The sequence below is a fragment of the Monodon monoceros genome, unplaced genomic scaffold (assembly GCF_005190385.1).
Source record: "Monodon monoceros isolate NGI ecotype Baffin Bay Population unplaced genomic scaffold, NGI_Narwhal_1 Super_Scaffold_17, whole genome shotgun sequence".
Lineage (NCBI taxonomy): Eukaryota > Metazoa > Chordata > Mammalia > Artiodactyla > Monodontidae > Monodon > Monodon monoceros.
The window spans coordinates 13,993,735-14,011,792 of NW_021703773.1; positions in this window are offsets into that span (position 1 = coordinate 13,993,735).

Sequence of the window (18,058 nt, forward strand, 5' to 3'; positions counted from 1 at the left end):
AGATCTCTGGGAGATTTTCTCCATTTGATATTATGTGGAGCTGGGAGTTCTCTTGTGGACTAATGTCCTGAAGTTGCCTCTCCCACCTCAGAAGCACAGCACTGACACCTGGCTGTATTCTCATTTCTTAAACATCCATCATTGGTTCTTTCTAAACTCAAGGTTAGCAGATACTAATGTTTTCATATACATGAGCTAATGCAAATACATTAATTTCACAGACATCACTTGGATAATTTGACCTTTGGGTTGATTTTACTGTGCCTTCAATTTCTTGCATTCTACTGCGGGTAGAAAGTGTTTATAACAAAATGTTCCTTACCACTTGAAAAACCGTTTCTGCTATCCTGGTAAGATATTTTTTAAATAAGTGTTCTCATGCTAGCACAGAATGATGCTATAAATAAGGATTCTGTTGTTGATACTGTTGTTTTTGTTTTATTTCTTTTTCCTTTGCTACTTTTTTCCTCTAGCCACTGGTTCTCATGAGATTTGATTTTAGGACAAAAGGCCATTAAACTAGGTAATAATATTCTAGCATTGGTTTCACAAGAGGATTGATTATTTATTTGCAGATATTCTCCAGAAGTCAGGCTTTCTGTCATTTCCATGCATATTGTTATTTTGCTAATGACAGAATAGTATAACTTAATTTCTTCAGTAAAACAGCGTTATTAAGAAATGCAGGGAAGCTGTGTTTGGGATGGCATGTGGACATGTTCAGCTCCTGTGGGAGAGTTCTGTCTGTTGCAATTTGCCATAAGAAAGAGCAGATTGCCTATAGTTTCTATCTGCCTGTAAACATTCCTTGGTGCTAGTCATCCTGTAGATAATTAGGAAATTTTCATCTTAAATGTATTTTATCCAATAGATTTTCCTTCCTGGTTGTGACTGGCATTGACTCTTTTTCCAAAAGTTGTGTGTTTACCGGGCTCATACTGATACTAGGGTGGTTCCAGAACTAGAAGATGTCCATTTCCCTCAGTTCTGAATTTTGAAGGGCTCTAAACCAGGGTTGAGAGAAGAACCATGGTGTCTGCATTTGTAGTGCAGTTTGCAACAGTTTACCAATCAGGTTGCTAATTGCCTTGTTGAGACACTTCCTATTGTCTTCTTTAGTAATCTTTATGTTCTAGGTTGCGTTGACAATATATTGTCTATGATGTTCATTTTAATCTGATATAACTAGCACGAAATGGCTATGTTTGGGGAGGGGAGGTTTTCTATTTTCTCTGAGCATAGAAATGTCCTGGGTGGGGAAAGGAGCTTTGGATTAAGACCCAGAAGAACCTGAAATGGCGGGTTGACTTGGTCAACATGACCCTTGAGGTTGAGTGTCTGAATTTTGTTTCAGATGATGTTTCCATTGATTCACAAAATCTAACAGGTATCAACTCTTTCTCTTTGCCCTCCAGGAGTGGATTAGGCTGGAGACTCTGATTGAAGGGCCTGTCTCAATGCCTTCTTCATCACCAAGAGCATCCAGTTGCACATTTTTTTACTTACTGCCCAGAAGCCAGACATGATAACATCTAGTCCCTGTCAGAGGAAGCTTCAGAAGGACTTTAAAATGCAACTAAATGCTCTTCTACATAACTCTAAATAAGGTATTATGTTGTGAGCTCATTTGAATTATGATTCCCAATGCCATTCAAAGACAGTACTATTAATTAAGCACCAGGTATATGAAATATCTCATAAGCTAAACTATTGAAATATCTGGCATTAACCATTGCCTTAAGATGTTAACCTTGGACGGATGATCCTCACACTGCCTAGAACTGGGATTTTATCCAAAACATCTATCTCTCATAAGTCATGATATAAAACAAATACATAGTATTTGTATTTTAAATGCTTTGCATTTTAGTATTTAAAGTATGCATATGTTGTATGCTATTTTGAAGATTAAAATTCTCCAAAGTTAAATGACTTACCATGATTGTTGTAATATATCACTAGACTTTTCTAATTACATTAATATATAGCCCTATTTTAGGAACATAGTCTAAGAATGGCTATTCTTAGTGAGCCATTACAGAAAGTTGTTATGATTTCTGAAAAAAATTAAACGAATTCCAATGCTGTAAAACAGCTCAGAGTCAGTTTGTTGTCCACTTAACTAAGATGGATCAAGAGGACTCTGGTTTCCTACACCCCCAAAGAGCAGTACCTCCAAAATTATTCACATACTGGCACACATAGAGAATGATGGAGAAAGTGGAGGAGTCTGCTTACAGCCTGAGATGAATGACCCCAGGGACTCTGACCATCTAAAGTCTCCCCCAGCAGCCCCAAGGGCTGAGGGGGTCAATAATTTGGCATATGTGTGACCTATGCTATGTATACCACACCAGATGAGAAACCCTGCCATGTACCTAGAATTGAGGATGGAATTACAATACTAAAATTACACAAGTGCACATGAAGAGATACAAAACATTATTAGTCGTTAAGGAAATGTAAATCAAAATCACAATGAGGTACCACTTCACACCCACTAGGGTGGCTAGAATGAAATACATTTTGAAAACAAAACAAAATACAACAAATGTTAAATGAGATGTGGAGAAATTGGAGCCTTCATACATTGCTGATGAGAATGTAAAATGGTTCAGCCACTGTGGAAGACAGTTTGACAGTTCCTCAAAAAGTTATATGACCCCGCAATTCCACTCCTAGATATATACCCAAAAGAACTGAAACCAGGTACTCAAACAAGAACATGTACACACGTGTTCATAGCAGCACTATTCACGATAGCCAAAAGGTGGAAACAACCCAAATGCCCATCATCAGGTAAATGAACAAATTGTGCTATATATATTAAGTGGATATTATTCAGCTATTGAAAGAAATGAAGTACTGATGTATGCTACACTATCGATGGACTTCCAAAACATTATGCTGAGTTAAAGAAGCCAGACACAAAATGTCACATATGTATGATTCCATTTATAAGAACTATCCAGAATGGATAAATCCATAGCCATAGAACCTAGATTAGTGGGTGCCAAGAGCTGACAGGAATGGGGAGTGGGGAGAAATGGCTTAATGGATAAAGTTTCACTCTGGAATGATGGAAATGTTTTGGAACTAGAGAGAGGTGGTGTTTGCACAACACTGTGAATGTGCTAAATGCTAATGAATTGTTCACTTTAAAATAATTTATGTTACATTAATTTCACCTCAGTCCGTTATTTTTTTTAATTACACAAGTGAAGTAGAAGTGGACTTTTTTAAGTTCTCCAATATATTTCATCAGTATAAATGCTAGGGATTTCCCTGGTGGTCCAGCAGTAAAGAACCTTCCCTCCAATGCAGGGGACGCGGGTTCGATCCCTGGTCAGGGAACTAACATCTCACATGCTGCAGGGCAGCTAAGCCCGCACGCCACAACTACAAGAGCCCATGAGCCCAGGAGCCCACGCCACAACTAGAGAGAAGCCCGCAACGAAGAGCCCGCATGCCTCAACGGAGACCTTGCTTGCTGCGACTAAGACCCAGTGCAGCCAAAAACAAACAAACAAACAAATAAATAAATCTTTAAAAAAGTATATAGATGCTAAGGCCAATGACTCAGGTGCAAATTTTACTTAAAATTATCCATATGGCCCAGAATGTTTTTTCCCATTAGCTAGAAGAATTATGCCAAGAAAAGAATGCTTTATTCCATTTCAATTGAGCACTCTTAACACCAGCTACTTTAAAAAGAAAAAGAGGTCAGTTTATTGGGTTAAGTGGACAAAGGAGGAAAAGAAGGAAGGTGGGAGAATAGAAGAATCAAGCATTCTCTTCATATTTTCCTACCTTTTCCCTAAAGCAGGATATATTCATGGTCTCTGCATTTGCTGCTCATGGGGGTAGATGTGCTAGAAATGAATGGGACATTAGAAATCTCTCCTGGAACACAGCTGGACTGCAGCCAGGCTCCACTTTAAATTGCTTGCTCCATAGAGAAAAGAATAGTGGTTGTGTCATTTGAACGCCTCTGAAGCAAATGATACACAACAGTGATGGTTAATTTTGTGTGTCAACTTGGCAAGAATATGGTGCTCAGCTGTTCGGTCAAACACTAATCTAGATATTACTGTAAAGGTAGTCTTATTTGATGTGATTAACATTTACAATCAGTTGACTTTAAAGCAGATTACCCTCCGTAATGTGCCCCATCCAATCTGTTGAAGGCCTTAAAAGCTAAGACTGAGGTTTCCTGGAGAAGAAGAAATTCTGCCTGAGTTTCCAGCCTTCGGACCCCAAACTGCAAATCCACTTTTACCTGAATTTCCAGTCTACTGGCTTGTGGTATAAATTTAAGACTTGTCAGCTTCGCAACTGCATGAGCCAATTCCTTAAACCTCCAGATAGACAGAGAGATAGATAGATAGATAGACAGACAGATGAGGGAGAGAGCGGGTGAGAGAGAGATCCTATTGGTTTTGCTTCTCTGGAGAACACTGACTAATACTACCACCTCAGCATCACCCCCCTTACACGGATCTAGGGCACAGGTCCTGGCTATTAAAATAAGCCCACTGCCACCTTGCCAATCTCCCTGCTAAGGCCACTACATCAGAAGTAAGTGCGTAGCTCTCACAGGTATATTTACCTTAGACTCACTCACAGAGACCAGGGCTTAATGATTTTTGTTCCCTGATTCTTCCTGCTTAAGCAAGACAAGGCTTAACGGTACCCAAACCACAAAACACTGGTGTCATCAGGTCTCAGTGACAGCACAAAATGATGGTATGTTTTAAACCAAGTATGTTCAATAGCTAAATGTATTCAATGTTATTTCCTCCAAGAAAATACATTACGACAACATTCAGAAGCGAGAGGCTGTCAGCTGTTCTCTTTTCATTATTTTCCAAGATGAGATAATAACAAACAGAATTTTTCAAAATTCCTATACACAGCCTGAATCAAATGAACTTGGAAAAGGCCAGACTTTTATTTCATCTCATTCCAGGGAGACAGAAGATGTATAATGCAGACTTGCAGGAAAAAGAGCAAAATCAGCTCTTATGTGTGATATGCTGTAACTCAACCAGCTTCTTCAGGGGGAACAAATCTTCATAAGAGACCAGGAGAAAACCACAGTTCTTAGTGTTCTTATAAAATTGAATAGAGAAGCTCTTTGTTTGAGATGTTCAGTGTTATTAATAGTCAAGAGAAAAATAAATTAGAAAAATAATGAAACCATTATCACCTATCAGATTTATAAAAATGAAAACATTTAGAACAGCCAGAGCTGATCAGAATGTGGTAAACTTCCATACTGCAGACATTGGTTTCAACTGCTAAAACATTTTGGAAAAAAAATCTGATGCTATGGATTATATCTATTCACGTTTACAATGCATTCATTGGTCCAACAATCTCATGGGGAAATAAAAGCATTGGAACATGGGGATTTATGCACCAGGATGTGTATTAAAGCACACATGTAGTTATTAAAAAAAACCCAACAACTGAAAATAACCTACACATCTATAAAGACACAGTGGTTGAATAAATTAGAAAATCATCCTATAAAAGAGAAAGCATATACCAACAGTAATGAGTTATACCTACAAGTATTAATGTGGAGGGCTGTTCATGAAATATAGTCAAGTGAAAGCATAAGCAGCAGAGAGATGTACAGAGTGTGACTCCACGTTTATAAACATTCTTATGTTGGAGTCAGTATGTTTGTTTGCATATGTTTGTTTGCATATGTTTGCAAAGAGAGAAAAGCCTGGAAGAACACACACCAAAGTGCTAACTCTACTTCAGATGAGATGGAATTGCAGAACGGGGTGAGGGAGGGGATGGGTAAGTTTGTTAATGTTTCATTTTTATGCTTCTGTTTGACTTTGTATTGTATATATTTTTAAATTTTCTGTACATTATGTTTTTCTGTTTTTGTTTTTGTTTTTTTTGCGGTACGCGGGGCTCTCACTGTTGTGGCCTCTCCCGTTGCGGAGCACAGGCTCCGGACGCGCAGGCTCAGCGGCCATGGCTCACGGGCCCAGCCACTCCGCGGCACGTGGGATCCTCCCGGACCGGGGCACGAACCCGTCCCTCAACCACTGCGCCACCAGGGAAGCCCTGTACATTATGTTTTGACACCTTATAAAACCTTTCTGGCTGCGTAGAGACTGCCCCTCCCTGGTGTGGCCAGTCCTTTGAGACAGCAAAGGGCTCAGCCCAGCTTGCCTGTGACATGCAAACTCACCCGGCCAGGGCCACACTTTCTCTCTCTGGACCTTGCACATCCGCAGGCCACATTCCTCCGCCTTAATCACCCCAAGGCCAGGTACCAGGCATCTGGGACCACCCGTTTACTTTAGAGCCCGAAGAAATGATTGCAACTAGCCAATTGTGAACTGTTTCCCCTGCCCTGCCTTGGCTTCTCGGGAATGCCCAGTACAGGCTCTGGCCTTGGTTTTCCCTTTGCTCTTGCTTTCTGTCTCCTGACCATCCTGAGGCTTCCCCACATGATCCTGCTCCACGGGCTGTGCTTCCTGTATCGAGGACCTGCGGCAACCATACACTTTGATTCCCTGAGCTTCTCCTGTGTCCCCTCCCGGGGCTGCACGTGACTGACCGTCACCCAAAAGACACAGAACAGACGTGTTATACAACCCTGTAGAAGCTGTCATTTAAAAACATCTAATATTTATTTATTTATCATTAATTTATCTTTAATTGAAGTATAGTTGACTTACACTATTATTAGTTTCAGATGATAACATTCCATATTTTTATAGATTATACTCTATTTAAAGTTATTGTGGGACTTCTCCGGTGGCCCAGTGGGTAGGACTCCATGCTCCCAATGCAGGGGGCCTGGGTTCGATCCCTGGTTGGGTAACTAGATCCTGCATGCATGCCGCAACTAAGAGTCCGCATGCCGCAACTAGGAGCCCGTGTACTGCAACTAAGACCCAGCACAGCCAAAATATTAAAAAAATAAAAAGTAAAGTCATTGTAGAATATTGACTATATTCCCTGTGCTGTGCAATATATCCTTGTAGCTTATTTGTTTTATACACAGTAAAAGGCATCTTATATTTAAATAAATTCTAAAAAAAAATCTAATATAAAAATTTAACATAGGGACTTCCCTAGTGACGCAGTGGTTGAGAATCCACCTGCCAATGCAAGGGACACAGGTTTGAGCCCTGGTCCAGGAAGATCCCACAGGCTGCGGAGCAACTAAGCCCGTGAGCCACAACTACTGAGCCTGCGCTCTAGAGCCCTCATGCCACAACTACTGAAGCCCGTGCACCTAGAGCCTGTGCTCTGCAGCAAGAGAAGCCACCACAATGAGAAGCCCGTGCACCGCAACGAAGAGTGGCCCCCGCTCACCGCAACTACACAAAGCCCGCACACCGTAACGAAGACCCAGCGCAGCCAAAAATAAGTAAATACATAAAAGTAACATTCAATTAGATCAAAAGACCTTTAACTTGGATTACTTTTATTACCAAAGGGATAATTACTGACATTTCAGGCATCAGATGGAGGGGGTGCAGGGGCAGAAGGATCTGAGGACAAAGTACACCCCTGTCTATATGTGACGAGAGAGGGGGGCGATTATAAAATGGAAGCATTGAGAAGGCCTTTCTCAAAGGTTCGCTCACTGTCTCACTGCACTCCTAACATCAAGCCCTTGATAGAGGACTATTTCAATTAGAAGTGGTATGGAGTGCCGGGGGTGATGTTTAATTTTAGCTTCTCACTCTTTACTTTTGGTATGATTCACCCTATTTGTCTCAAGCCTTTGGCTTCATTTTAGGAAGCAGACGTTTAACCTCCTGTTCCTTGAGCTAGTAATCTCTATAATTAAGAGTTCCGAAAGAAAACTGGAAGAGGTACAACCTAGTTCTTGGATAAAATTGTATCTGTGCGTGGGAAATTTATTTCCTTCCGACTACTTAAATTATAACTTAAGCGCCTATAGCATTTGTTTGGCATTTAAATTTTAACAACAAAGCTTCACTTGGAAAAAACTGTGGGGATTCTTGGCTGACTTCTTTCAAATTCATCTTTTATTTTCATTTACATATTTGCAGCCAGTACATTTTTATGGACTATTTTCAAGTTTTAAATGTTTAACAGACTAAACTAGGGGAAGGCTCTGCTCTGCCACGTGAATGACTAAACGCTTGAAACTTCAGTGGGTTTAATGTAATAGCTGCTTCACACAAAGTGAAGTAGACCAGTTGTTCCTCTTCCATTTTGAACTCACGTCATCTGGTGCACGGGGCTCTCCAAGGGTACCGGGGCAGGGGATGAGAGGGAAAAAAGAACGTATGGGGTCCTTTATGGACCAGGGCTTAAGGTGACTTGCTTCACTTTTCCCCAGATTCGAATGGGCAGACTCTCAACCCAACTTAACTGCAAGGGAAACTGCAACATGTAGAAGAGTAGATGGATATTTGTTCATCCAAAGGAAGGGGCAAGAGATGGAAGACAGACAGGGGAGGGATGTTTGTTACGTATCATCAGTGTCTACGTTAGACAGAAATGTTTAAAATAACTTCCCAAAGCAGAAAAACAGAGCAGAAGAGAATGATGTTAACATTGTGCCTTTTCTGCTTGTTTGACGTTGCTTTAACACAGCATAGCAGAATTTTCTAAGGATAGATATGGAGAGTACTGATTCTTACCTGGAACAGGCGAAACACCCATCATTGGGTGAAGAGTGTGGAGCAGGCAGTGAGGACGGGTTCAGTTTAGAATGAAGTGAAAATTATACATAGCCCCTGGGAAGGGAGAGACCAGGGAAAATAGGCAGCAGGGCTGGGGTCTGAAGAAGAGAACGATATTCAACTTTCAAGATATTTCTGGAAGGGCCAGGAGTAGCTAGATTTTCAGTTTCAGGAACTTTTCTTCACACCTTGAACCTTTGCTCATTCTTATTCCCTAGGATTGTGTCAATATTCCTTTCCATTTCTCTACTCTCCCTATTTCTCATAATTGGTCACACACACAAAAAATTGAAAATTTAATCCAAGAAAAAAAGGTTGAAGATTAGAGACAGGCGAATGTCACCCCAATTTTTATAAAGGAAAGAGTAAGCTATCCAGAGACCCCAGAAGATGAAGCCTGAGGTCCACTTCTGTCATGAAGGATACCGAGATGAATAAAATACAGTTCCTTTCCTCAAGTAGCTCACGATCGGGTACGAAGAGGTGAAGACGTATAATATGACATGGGACCTAAGGGCTCTATATACAAAGTTACAATGGGAGTTTAAATTGCACAGCAAGCATAGCTGCCTGGGGGGACAGGGACTTGTCACAGAAGGGATGTGTGAGTGTGTCTCAAAAAAATGAGACATGTGCAAAGTCAAAGAAGCCTGAACTATCATGACTTGGTCTACAACAGTGAGCCAAGCTGGATGTGGGAAAATGACGGGGATGATGCTGGAAATAGAGGCTGGGATCAAAGTGTGCGAGTCCCCAAAAGCCAAATTAAGATATTTGAACATTTTGGGGCAAATGACAGCAAGCCATCACAAGTTTTAAAGGAAATAGAATGATTATATGAGAAGCTTCCCAAACTGGTGCTGGTAGAACAATGTCCCTCACCGAGTCTGCAGTCAACATGGTTTAGGAAACACAATCACAATGTATCTCCTTCTTGGAGATTCACAAAAACTCTAATGAGCATAATATACACTTGAGAATTCTTTTTTTTAGCATTCAAAGGAGGATGTGCAAGGGTATTTGCACACCCACATACCTTGTACTTTATTTTTAACTTTTTAATTGAAGTACGGTTGACTCACAATATTGTGTTAACTTCAGGTGTACAGAAGAGTGATTTTTTTGCAGATTATATTCCATTATAGGGTATTACAAGCTATTGGGTATAATTACCTGTGCTATACAGTAAATCCTTGTTGCTTATCTATTTTATGTACAGTAGTTTGTATATGTTAATCCCATACTTCTCATTTGTCTCCCCCCCTCCACTTGAGAATTCTTGAAATAAAGAAACTTGTTAACTCAGTTTAGCACAGTATTTCGAAAGTATAATTATGTACGTGTATTAGCTTTCTATTGCTGTGTAGCAAATCACCGCAAGTTTAGGAACTTAAAACCCATTTATTAGCTCACAGTCTGTGGGTCAGAAGTCTGACATGGCATGACTAGGTTCTCTGCTTCAAGTTTAACAAGGTTAACATCAACGTGTTGCCCAAGCTAAGTTCTCACCTGGAGGCTTTGCGGGGCCAGGGCGGGGGAAGGGAGGGGAATCCACCACCAAACTTTTTCATTGTTGGCAGAATTCAGTTCTTTGCCTCTTTGCTGTTGCAGAACCGACGTCCCCATCTCCTTGCTGGCTGTGCACCAGGAGTTGCTCTCAGCTTCTAGAGGTCCCTTTCAGTTTCCTTCCACATGCCGCCTCCCCTTCCCCCCCCACTGCCCCAGACAGTTCACAGTATAGGGGTTTGCTTTCTTCTAGGCCAGCCAGAGCACATCTCTCTGTTTTCCCTTCTCTGACTAGGGGGCTCATATGATTAGGTTAGGCCCACCAGGATAATCTGCCCTCTTAAAGTCAATCAGTTTGGGACTCTAATTACATCTGCAAAACCGCTTCACAGCAGTAAGTAAATTAGTATTTGACTGAGTAACTAAAGTCCAGGAATCTTGAGGATACATCTTAGAATTCTGCCTGCCACAATAAGCAACTTTTTTTACACGGAAAATATTTTAGGATACTGCAAAATAATGTTCCACACCTGCCCAGTTTGGTAAAAACTGGATGGACGCTGTAGAAAGAGCACTCTCGAGACAGTATCAGAAATCAGAGGTGTGGAAACTTGGAAACTGGTTAAGAGGCTATTATGGTTATCAAAATAAGATAAAATGAGCATTTAAACTAAAAGAATTTGGAGATAGGCTCAAGATAACTCAATGAGGAAAGAGAGTAGGAACCTGGAAGCTTTCCAGTTTTAGCCCCAAACTCAAGTCAACTGTGATGGTATCAAGGATAGTAGAAATTCAAGACAAGGAAGAGATGAGTTTGGTTTTGAACATTTTGAGTTTGAGGTCTGTGGCATATATGGGAAGAGAAAAGTTTGAAACTTTACAAAAAGATAGGAATTGGTGATACATATTTGGGAGTCATCACAATGGATAAGATGTCCTAAGTTGGGTGAGTAGAAGGAGAATGGAATAGGACTGGGGATGGAGTGAACAAACAAGTTCATTAAACTACAAGTGTTAACCTAAAACAATAAAATAGCCAGTTATTTTACCAGCAAAACAGGTTTACTTGGGAGCAGAAAAGAATTGCAACGCGCAACTATGGTGAACCATGTGCAAGTCAGTAAAGCAAAAGAAAGGAGACTCTTTTATAGAGGAGAAGGGGAAGTTGGGAGGGGCTGTCTAAACAAAAAGTTCATTGGAGGAAACTGGAAGTTTAGTGGCTTTTCAATGTCTGAGCTGTGAGAGTCTCTCATTGGCTGAGCTGTTACCAGATGAGGAGAGAAACCTTTTTTCCTCCTGCGGGTGGTAGTAAAGTAGTGTCACTTCCTGCTAGAAATGCAAGGTACATTTTTTCCTGTTGGGATCTATGTTGGCATTGTGTATATATATACATGTGTGAGAGCTCTCCCTGCCTTCCAGACTCCATTTTAGCGAAGTTTCCTTTTATTAATTTTCATACAAGCAATGTCAAGTTAAATCCACAAAATCATTTACTTATTAGGGCAGGAGAATGCTCAGTCAAATTTATATTAATATTAGCAAAGTATTTAATAGACTATCCCATGAGACCCTTGCAGATAGATGACAGTAACCCAGGGGCTTTAAGAGCTGCATAAATATCTGTATTCAGCAGTGATGACTCATGATTCTTTGTCAAAAGAATTACTGGAAAAGAGCACTGGTCTTGGAGTCAGGAGAGGATCTGGACTCCTCCATAAAAGTGAGTTCATGTAATAGATTAAACAACACACACACACACACACACAATTCTTGAATAAATGAAAAAGAAGTTGTATGTCCTTGAACCATTCAACCCACCTTCCAGGTCTCTGTTTCTCATCAGTATGAATGTTGCACTAGATATTCTGAAAAATCCATTTATCTCCCAAATTCTAAGGATTATAAACTACAGAGGTTAGAGTGTCATCTTGCAAAGTACCACACGGTTCTCATCTTTGCTCTGCCCTGTTTAACATTTTTATCTGTGATTTGCGTATGTACATTTTAAGCAGTTATGTAGTTGAAATGAATCTGAGAGACATGGCTAAGTGACACGGAAAAATCAACATTAAATTGTTGGCAGGAATCTGGAAACAAAACCACAAATAATTAGCCAATACTTTGACTAAATAAAGATCGCTGTTGGAACTTAGAATTTACTTCTTAAGAAATATAATATCAAAGAGTATAATATGGTTTTCAGATGAAGCCCTGCAGTTCTCTTTGGTCACTTCCTGAGCTATGGGGCTCTCAGCAGGTGCTGAGCAGTAACATCACCTCGCTCTTCCCTGAGTAAGAAAAGCATTTTCCACCTGCCACTGCTCGCCACCCTACATCTTCCATGCTCCAGAATCACTTACTATCTCATTTCTCTACATGCCCTGCCTGCAAACCAGAATTTTCTTCTATGAATGATCTCAACTAGATGTTATTCTAAAATATTTTATTATTTTTAAAATTTTAAAATGATCATGTTAATACAGTGGAGTTACACCTTCCCTATTAGGGCTGGGAGGTGGGTTTCCTCTGACCCAACCTACCTCATGCCCCTCAAACACAAGATCACCTTTTCTGAGATGTTCCTTCCAGCCTGGAGGAGCTGGTCATTTGTGTGCAAGTTTTTCATTTACCAGCTGGGGACTCTTTACCAACGTGTATCTGCCTATCCATTTATAGGGTGTGTGGGGAAAGGGAAGGAAAGACGCCTCTAAATGTCCTCTATCATCTCTTTAGCTCTTATTGCTTATGTACACCTGTAGGCAGCTAATCTGCTTTTGCTGAGTCTATTCTCCTAAAGTCAAAGCCTGAAAGCACTACTATTTCCTCTTGGTCCAGAGGTGGGTCCTGCCTAGTAAGAAACTTCCCTATCAGAGAAGGAAGATGACTCAAGCCTAGGCCTGTCACTGGAATTAGATTTAGAAATGAATGATTGCATTTAAAGGGCTACAAATCTGTTCAATTACCTTGATTTAATCTCTCCTACTGACTTAATACAAATCTTGATCAGAGGAATCAACCAGGAATACTATGTCATTTGCTAATGAAAAAATTGCATCAAAATAACAAGAAGGTTATGACCCAGCTGAATGCATACAGCTCCCAACGCAGCATAGTAATATGGTCTTATTTATTCCTTTCTACAGACACAGAAGGAAGAAAGGAAGGAAGGAGTAAAGGAGGAAAAGAAGGAAGGAAAGAAGGAAGGAAGGGAGGGAGGGAGGGAGGAAGGGAAGGAGGAGTGGATGAAGGGAGAAAGAAAATAAAGAAAAAACTCAGCTCAATTAGAGGATTTCTTAGCCATCATAACTATTGGTTTATGTAGCTAAAATTATGCCTCCCTTAAACCAGACCTTTAATGAAAGTTGACTGCAATGTGATATCCCAGAAGGTTTATGCTCCTTGACTGTCCTGCGTCTATGGCCTGCACATGGATGTTTCCTGGTGGGTCTCTTTATACATGTGGAGTTTGATCGATGGCCCAAGGAGCATGTTGACTTGACAGAGTTTCCTTACTGAGAAAATGTCAACAGTCCATGCCCCTTGGTCCAAAACCTACAGACCCTGGACTCAGAGAGGAGCATTTTAAATTTGCAAAGGTGATGTTTAGGAGCTGGGTTACATGGCTCTGAAGGTAGGACCATGTTTTTAATTTAGTGCAGCAGTCTCTGAGGACACTCTGTTTTCCTGTGAGAAAACACAAGACACTGGGGAGAGAATGGTCTGAGCATTCTTACCTACAGAGCTTCGGCTTGCTTCCTGAGATGTTAAAACCTAAATGCAAGAATCTTACGGCAAAATTGTACATAACTTCAGTGGACTCCATATTTTGGATCTCGTAAGTATTCGGTTTCTTCTTCATCCTTAAATATTTGTTGCGTTCTTTCTACCATGCATAAGGCACTATGCTGTGTGTTCTGGGGTGAGAAAAATGTATAAGGTACAGGGCTTCATCTCCAAGGGGTGTGCGGGAGACAGATCTGAAGTGCAAGGAACGGAACAATATCTGGGGTGATTGGTGGTGGGCAGAGATGTGCAGATGGCAAAAGTCATTAGCAAGCCAAAAATTTTAGATTAAAACCGTAACAGGTAGATGCAGCTTTTAAATATTATCTCAGCATTTGACTGTTATTGTGTTTTCCCAGATCTGGGGGCTGAAGAGAAGATTGAGTAATGAGGTTAATTTAAAAATCCATTCCAGTGTCTGGGTTACAAGTACGAGTCCAACCAAGTACTGTCAATATCTTGAATCAATAGTTACCTTTCATCTCTGTTGGCAAGTAAGTGCTTCAAATGTCATAAACTAAGAGCCGGGTGATGAGGACTTAAAAGAAGGATCTGACCCTATGGCTAAATCCCTCCAACGATCTGTTTCCACTTCAAGGTCTTCACAGACAGATGAGATAAATGCATTTTAATATGTCCTTGCTGGAAATCATCTGAACAAAGCGTCTCTGTGAAATTCCTGGAACAGTAAGACCAATAGACTTAAATATTTTACTGCTGTCAGGTTGGAAGGCTCTTGGAACATTGAATTTAAGCAAAAACATTAAGTTTAAGCTTTTCAATCTTTTAGCTATTGAGTGAGAACTGACTGATAAGAACATTGAGATGGAATTGGAAATATATCAAAAGAGCCTTTTAGATTGCCTTTACCATACTTTGATCCATCAACATATTCCCTTATGTTTGGCTCCCAAGGCAACTGATATAAGTCATCAGAACCCACTTGTGAGTTGTTATCAACTGTATTGAAAGGGCAAGGAACACCGAGATGAGCAGGACTGCTTACTTGGCAATGCTCTCCAATTGTGATTTAGGTATTTTCATGATTGTTCTTAAAACATAAAAAGGATAAAATCATAAATCACAATAATTGAGATCTGGAAGTAGGGAAGAGTAAGAACTGATTTTTACTGATCACATACTATGGGTCGGGCACGAGGCTAGACACATCACATTTTACGTCTCATTTAATCCTCGAAACACCCATAAAGGCTGAGATAGTCTTACTAATTTATGTGATATAAGCTAAATGTCTTTGTTGTTTCAAATCCCTCAAGTGTTACTGCATGTAAGTTCTGATCACCTGAAAGTCCAATGTGTGCTGATCTTGAGATGGGAGGGAAGTACTCTATAACTTGGAGATGCCAGTACTGAATGGCTCTACTTAAGAAAAGCAGAGAAAAATAGAGAGGATAAGAAGAAGAAGAGAAAGAAGAGGCTGCATGAAACAGCATCCAAGGATGGAGGGAAGGAAGCCAAGAGGCTGGCCATGCAGGAGAGGTGTCAGGAGGGGAAAAAAATGTTTATAGGATTAAAAAAATTTTTTCTTGCTAAGTATTTGCACTATAAACCATTTCCTCCATTTCCACTCTTCCTTCCAAAAAAATCCCCTATATTTTAATAAAATCAACATTGGATTTGCTTTGTGGAGAAACGTTAAGTCTTCAAAGAGGGCATGGCTGGGAACAGCGGTTGCTGAGGCTAGAGGGGTCTGGAGCAGCAGCCTGTGAAATCCATGGAGGTGGGGCAGTTGAGACTCCAAGAGTTTGAGTGACAGCCTCGAGATACTACAGCTAGGAAGTGGAACCAGGATTTGGTACCGGGTCTGTATCATTACAGAGGCCATTCTTCTTTTGTCAATACTAGTAGGGAACCTGTTAGAAATGCACATTCTCAGGCCCCACTTCAGACCTACCCAATCAAAACTCTGGGGGTAGGACCCAGCAACCTGTATTTTAACAAGCCGCCCACGTGATTCTGATTCATGCTCAAGTTTGGGAACCACTGTTCTATAGTACAGACGCTATACAATGCTGTCTCCCCCAAAGATTTAGGAAGCATCAAGGTCAACCCCATTGTCCTATAAACAGAAAGCTAAGATTGAGAAAAGTGAACTGACATTCCCAAGGTCAAGTAGTTAGTTTGTTTTTTTTAATAGGTAAAACTGGAACTCAGATTTTTGTAGAAAGTTTTAACCCAATTAACTTTCCATATTTTTGTCAAGGTCTCCAAAAAACTCAATATTACCAAGTCCAATAGGACCTTCTCAATTCCATCTCACCAGACCTCTGGGCAGGGTTTTAAATAATTGATCACTTTTCCTTTCTTGAATCATTTTGATCTCCTGGCTTTGATGACACCACACTCTTCTGGTTTCCTCTGAGAAGGAGAAAGGCAACCCCTGACATCCGGGAGCTAGCCTGATGCTAACAGTCAGACCTTGCTGTTGGTAGGAGCTGGCCCTGCACTCACTGCTGGACTCCCCTTAAACATAAACGGTTTCACAGAAAATCCACCTCAAACAAGGTCACTCTGTGACCACCAGGCATCAAGACAAGAAAAGACTGCTTCATAATGCTGTGTGAACACAGCCCTATGTGCGAACATGGTCCAAACCACAAAATACTGAACATCCCATATCCTGGTGAATCCAAGGGACTGCTGCTCCTTTGTTAATTACAGCTTTACCCTTGCTCTTGTCTTCCCTTCTTCTCCACAGATTTGTTCAGAAATCCAATCATAGGATTATCCTCTCTTTCTGACAGCATCCAAGCCAGATCAAAATCACCCCAAAAATCACCTAACACAAGCCCAAATCTTATAACAGATTCTAACACCCTTGTATTGAGACACCCATGGATCCCCGTGGTATGTGTTCACCTTTGGTGCAATGAGTAATGAACCCAACTCTGTTCAATTACAGGGGTGTTTCCTGGTGTCTTCGGCTGGAGGGCTTCCACACCGCCTACCTCACCTCTGCTTTCCCCTGTCTCTTTTGATTTATCATCTTCCTCTTCCAAACGTCTGGAGCTTACTTTTGCTATATCCTCCCCCCTCCTTTTCTTCTCTCTTCACTTCCTCTACAGACAATCTCATCCATAGCATTTACATACTACTAAATCCCAAATATATATTTATATATTTTCCAGCTTTGACCGTTCCCATCAACTTGGTCTCTTGTACTCACCTGCCTACACTACATAGTCACATGAATATCTAATAAATGGAACTGCCATTAATTCAGCTGCTCAGTCCAAAGAGCCTTGGAATCATGCTTGACATTCCTCAATCTCTAACACTCAACATTCAATCCATCGAAGTCCTGTGGGCCCAACCTTTAAATATATGTCCTGAATCCAAATGCTTCTCACAACCCCACCTGCAGCAAGGTTCTGCAGAAGTCTCCTAGTTAGCCTCCCACCATGGCTCCCTCTACTGAGGCAGAGACCAGAATCTCATCTTGCTAGTTTAGCAGAAAGGAATTTACTAGGAGCCGTTTCAGTAGCTTACAGCAACAGTGGGAAGGCTGAAGAAACAAACACCAGCTTGACCCCTAATTAAAACTTTGATGATCCACACTGTAGAAGCAGGCCACCAAGAGAGCCACTGCCACTACTATAATCCCTCAACTGGTAAGGTGACATACCCCAAACTATACAGCCTTGCCACAAACAGGAAGCCAACATGATCAGAGCTGCTTCTCCTGGCCACGATACTTGCCAGCAGAAAACAGAGGAACCAGCCAACTCATGGCCAAAACCCTACTAAATCTCATGTGAGCGCATCTGATTGGTGGAACCTACATCAACCCCAGAACCCCAGCTAAACAGGAACCTGGGAGATGTGGGTTTTAGCTTTCTGGTGTCTCCAGGAAGGGGAGGCCCTTTAGAAAGAGGTTGGAATGGATATTGAACATCAAACCCCAGGACCTATTATACTTCCCCATTTTCATCCTGTCAAGCATAAGCCTCATTATGCCACCACCCTGCTGGGTCAGCACCCTCACAAAAGGCGTGCCATCGTGCTCGGGATAAGATTCCAAGTCCTTACAAGACATGATCTGGCAGCAG